The sequence below is a fragment of the Protobothrops mucrosquamatus genome, unplaced genomic scaffold (assembly GCF_001527695.2).
Source record: "Protobothrops mucrosquamatus isolate PMUCROS unplaced genomic scaffold, P.Mucros_1.0 scaffold1036, whole genome shotgun sequence".
NCBI lineage: Eukaryota > Metazoa > Chordata > Lepidosauria > Squamata > Viperidae > Protobothrops > Protobothrops mucrosquamatus.
Genome location: NW_015387268.1, coordinates 19,572 through 25,273, shown reverse-complemented (window position 1 = coordinate 25,273; position 5,702 = coordinate 19,572).

Here is a 5,702-nt window from a genome sequence, read left to right as displayed (position 1 = left end):
GGTTCCCCGCCTCCCTGCTTCACTGAGGGCAGCAGCAGCAGCAGCAAAAGGGGGGAGGAGGAGGAGAGCCGCCTTTTATGCTCCCCGCATGGGACGGGCATCCCATTTCCTGGGACCGGCTATGCAGCCTGGAAAGGGCAAGGAGAAAAGGCATGTCAGTCTCTTCTGTGGGAAAAAGATGGTATTGTGGAAAACAAGATGTTTTGTGGACAAAGCATCCAACCTCTTTTTCCAGATTCCCTGATTACTTGGCACTCCAGATATAAAGTAAACCATCTGAAGAGTTTTAGTCTCCTGTCTTGCATCCCCATCATTCCCTGTGTCTCCCAGAGCAGAGGAAGAGGCAATCAGCTCTGGGACCATAAGCCATCCAGGCTGATGACTCAGATGAACAGCATGACAGACACAGAGCCCTGGTGGCTCAGTGGTTAGAGTGCAGTACTTCTGCTGACTGCCGACTGCCAGCAGTTTGGCAGTTCGAGTCTCACCGGCTCAAGGTTGACTCAGCCTTCCATCCTTCCGAGGTGGGTAAAATGGGGACCCAGATTGTTGGGGGCCAGAGGCTGACTCTGTAAACCGCTTAGAGAGGGCTGTAAAGCACCGGGTGAAGCGGTATATAAGTCTATTGCTATTACATAAAAGGACACATGCAGAACAGAACATTCCTAAAGGCATTGAGAGACTCCATCAGCGATATGCTTATTAAGTACAGTAAACTGCCACCTATCAACCACGGGTGACTTGAAGAAAGAGAACCTTTATGAACAACTGACAAGATCAGAGATTCCACCGTGACAATTACAAACATCAGGGAAAGGGGGTCTTCCATCGCATCCCCTCTTTCTAAGGCCAGGGCTAGTTCTTCCCATGGGCAGAGGGAAAAGTAGCACACATCTGAAGTCTCAAACCCAATTTACCAGAACCTAACAGCTATGCCCCAAAGAATAGGGGCCTTTATGATTTAATGATGGTGGATTCCCACTACATCCTGAAGCACCTTGTGTTGGCCTCATCCAGTGTGTTATACAAAACCTCAGGTGAAATTTGAACTGGAGCCCTGTCAGTGTGTGCCTCTTGAAGAAAGAGCAAATAATCCTACAACCATCAATAAAGATAAAGGAATGTCTGCAAGAAAATAGCCAAGCTGAGCACTGAAACCTCCCTAATCAGTGGCAACCCACACTATGACTTGGTTTTCATTTAACATGCATATGGAAACTAAGCAACAATAGTTGTTCAAAATAGCTAAACATTCTTTTTTAACATTAGACTAATGTGAAGCGAAGTACTAGCAAAAGGACTGTATTAATTTAAAACTACTAACCATAAGCCTCTTGGGGCATGTCCATTCTGACAATAAAATAAAATGACACAAAGAGCAAAGTGCAAAAATCAATTTCTGTACCATCAGCCATTTCAAGTGAATAAAGATTTTATCTTTTCAAGAATTCACATAATAAATCAAGATATAATTTGTTTATCTATGGGAGATGTCCCAAAGAAGGCAACAGATAAAACTATTCCTCTTTTTCTCCCAGTAAAAACTGCAAATTCCACCAACGGCCTCCCATCACTGGGGAAACAGAGCTGCCCATATGAAAAAATGAGTCACCTAGGACAGTGGTGGCGAACCTATGGCACGGGTGCCAGAGGCGGCACTCAGAGCCCTCTCTGTGGGCACGCGCGCCGTCGCCCCAGTCCTAGGCCTTCAGCTGGGTTTTATAAAACCTTTTCGCTTTAGGCCTCTGCTGCCATGTGCAAAAAAAAAAGGTTCAATCAATCAGTCAATTTCAACTTCTCGTGGGGAAAAAAAAAGGTCTTGCAAAGTTGGAATTGATTGATTGAACTTTTTAGTCCCACCCAGTCTGCCGTTACCACCGCAGCCACGCCCACCCAATGGACCAGGCCCACCCGGCACCCAACGATGCATAAGTGGGTTTTGGGTTGCAGTTTGGGCACTCGGTCTCTAAAAGGTTTGCCATCACTGACCTAGGAGGTAAAACTTTTCCTGAGGGTGGAGTTTCAGTAAAATAAAAACTTCCAAACAATAAACCAAGGGATTCCTCAAACAATTCTGGCTATCATGTGCCAATCCACGTGGCCAGAAAAGAGTGCAAAGTACCCAGATGGCCGAGGCGTGGCCTTCTGCCACCGATCTTCCAATCTACAGGGAAAGCCACCACTTTGGGGCACATGGATCCACCTAAATGGGGAAAAATTTGGGACAGGTTGCAAAACTTCCCCCTCCCCCCCTTATAGACACTCCCCAATTCCATGTTTTTCTGACATTCTGAAGCAGTTTTTCATCACCATAAGAGTTTATAATTTGGTACAAATCCCCAAACTTTGGAATAGATTAAAAGAACAATAGTTTCCATAGCATAGAATTTACAAGGTTACTTCTGGCTATAAATGATGGAAAACTATTCAGTAAGTTCTACTGATTGCACACAACCCACCATCCAATTCTCTGATTCTGTTACAACTACTTGTGTTTTAACAACCCAAAAGTACGTTGTTTTTCTGTTCTTTCCCTCCTGAAGAGGTGCAAGGTAATAGGAAAAAAATGAAGGGCTCTGGAAAACTCATCCCAGCAGTCTCCCTTTAAATGTTATACAAGCTCAATAATGACATGAGTAATGCAGGAATTATGGAGTCACTTCCTACCTTCCCAGGGCACCTCCTGGGCACCACTACCTTTCATTATCCAGGTCTCTGCTTCAAAGCAAAGCAAGATGTTGGCTTTCTTCAGTCATCAGGTGGAGTCCAGATGCTTAGGCTGCTGCTCTTGGATCTAAGCTACAGTGTTAATCCTCCGACTCTCCTAAAGTGCAGTCAGTCCATGCTTTGAAACGTGTCTGAGAACTCAGGAGCTGCCGAGAAGCTCGTCAAAAGTGCCTCAAGGAGACACTCAGAAAGCTTTTGCAGAAGATGGCTCCTCTGCGTCACAGCTCTTAGGCTTCCTCCTCGACCAGGCGCTCTCTCTGCCCTTTGGATTTCAGCTGCCATGCCGAAGGAAGAGTGGCCTCGCTGGCTGGAAACCAGAGCTGAAGGGTACCAGGAGAAGCCCACCTAGTGAGTCCTGGAGCCAGGGGACCAGGGACACCCCTGCTGCTGGAGAAGGACTCGCTTTGCCCTCCAACCTGCCAGACCCCTGAGCAGAGATGTGCAGAGCCACAAGGGAGGCTTCTGTAGCAGGTCACAAAGGAAGCTTTGGAAGACAGCAAACACCTGGTGGGCTACTGCAAATGTTTCTCAGGTCTTGGCAATTGGGTTTACTTATAGGTTGTTATCCTGCTTTTACTTTTTAATTTAAGGTAGCATACATATCTTAATGCCTTCTGCTTTCTCCACAACAACAATCCTGTGAGATAGGTTGGGGAGAGGGGGAGAGAGAAAGGGGGAGAAGAAGAGGGAGAGAACGCCTGCCCCAAAGTCACCCATCCGGCTTTCATCCCTAAGGGAGGACTACAATTTGCCATCTTCTGGTTTCTTTTAACTGCTACACCAAATTGGTTCTCAATTACTTCGGCAAGAAAAACTTCTGAATCCCACACACACCAAGAAAAGGCTTACTTTTTCCAAGAGTGATACACACTGCTGCAATTCTGCTGACAATTTTTACTGCTGTATATAAATCAAGTAAGAGATAAAGCATAAAGATCAAGCAGCCTCCAAATAACGAGGGGTCTGGCAGGCACAAAGCCTGTGTTATTTTGCTCCTCAAGGAAACTTTCAGAGGCTGCTGCATCCTGGATTCCAGGAGCTTCTCTTTTGCAAGACAACCTTAAATCCCGCGGGCAGCACTGCTGTGCCCACCTCATGCCCCCCCCTCCGTGGCTCTCCTCCATCCGGGGCTTCCTTCCACCTTGGGAGTCGGCCAACCAGACCACTTCCGTCCGCCACCCTGCTTAGGAGCCGAGTTTTGCACACTGCTCTCCTGGCAATTAGGATTTTCATCATCTCTGACATTTGTGACTAGGGGTTATGGGAGTTGTAGTCCAAAACAACCGTAGGGAATTGGGTGATTTACTCCCAGTTTCGTTCTCTTCCTTCCACAACCTGATAGTGGGGAAGGCAAGTAATTACAAAGACTGTGATTCTAAAAAGACATTCAGCCAGCCAGCCAGCCGCCTTTATTAGGATCACTCATTCACTCTCCAACTCAGCAGAACTGTTTTTTAAAAAGCCAAAGTGGTGATTTTCTTCTTAGTGGAACTTTTTGCACACTTCCATGGGATAAGCATAGATGTCCTCATGAATAAGGCTCCCGTAGCACTGGAACCGGCATAAGTCCTCCTGCTTTCCTGTGATTCAGGCAGCGGGCTGTTCAAAAACCAAAACTCCCTTCCACCAACCGGTGTAGCACACAACTTCAGTACCAAACTAGGCTAACAAAGCACACCTTCTCTTCCAAAGTTCACCACAGCTTAGGAAAGGCCCTCTCTTTCACCTGTTTTCCCCAGGCAGGCCTGGAAAAGGGAGCGCCAGCATCTCTCCTAACATCTTCAACAATGTCTGTGCTGGCTGGACTTCTCCAAGATATAGTTTAGTATAATCTGGGCAGGAATAGCAGGTGTTACTTGATAACCAAAGCAGGGCCATAGGCAAATGGATTTATTCGTAGGTCTGCACTTCAGTATCGATACATGACTCCACCCACTTAGTTGCTAAATTTCTGCTCTTCAAGAACTTCAATCAATTAGTATCATAATCCAAAGACTATCCTCCGAATGTTTAGAATAAATATTAGACAGGACTTTCCAGAGAATTACAGGTTAGAAACCAAACTTCAGACCTAGAGTTCAGCAAAGTAAGTTGAAGCCTTTAATTCTCTCCTACGGCAATCTAAAAGCCTCACATCCCCTCCTGAGAACTGGGTTACTTAGTTCTGGTGGAGAAGAGAAAGAAAGTTCCTACCTGCTTTTTAAAGAGGCTGAAAGTGGAAAAACCTTCAACAGTGCACTGGCTGCATGGGAGCTTTGCTGCCTTGGGTCAAAGTCCATGAGCACCAGGCAATAGCCAGAGAAACACTGGCTCAAACCACACTCTGCGCTTATCCACAAGAGTAGCTTTCTTATTGCTCGCTAAATAAGGCAGGATTTACAACGTGCAAAACATGGCATTTATGATGAAAATTGCATTCTGCCCTTCTGCTAATATAAAGCACTCAAGCTGGCTTGCAAGTTAAAAAAACACACACAAAATATGAAGTCCATCCACCCATAAAATTAAAACCAATTAAGAGTTCAAAGCCTGATGAAAGAAATGCATGTTCACCATTTCCCTAAAGGCCAGGGCAAAGGGGACAGGAAGCCCCCTCTCCTGCTGGAATCATTGACCAGCTTCCCAAGGGCCTCCCTTCCTGCTGACCTGGGCAATCAGGCTCAATCCTGCCTTCACACCTGGGTTTAGGCTCTTTCCCCAATCGATTATGGCACATTCAGCATGTTTGGCCAGCATAACTTTCACCCAGGTCTCTGTCTGGCAAAACATCATTCACCATTTGAACTAATGGAGAGCTGCAGTTTCCACCCCGACTTCTCTGTCCAGCTTGAGAGCTGGGTCACCGGCAGCCCAGCGGAGCCCCCCCCCCGCCACCCGCCTGTCCTCCGAAGCTTCTTCCTCAACCGACTCTTCACTTTTGACAGGTGTCATGTAACTTTCTTTGCCGGTTCTTCCAGGCTGCCAATGCCAGTCTT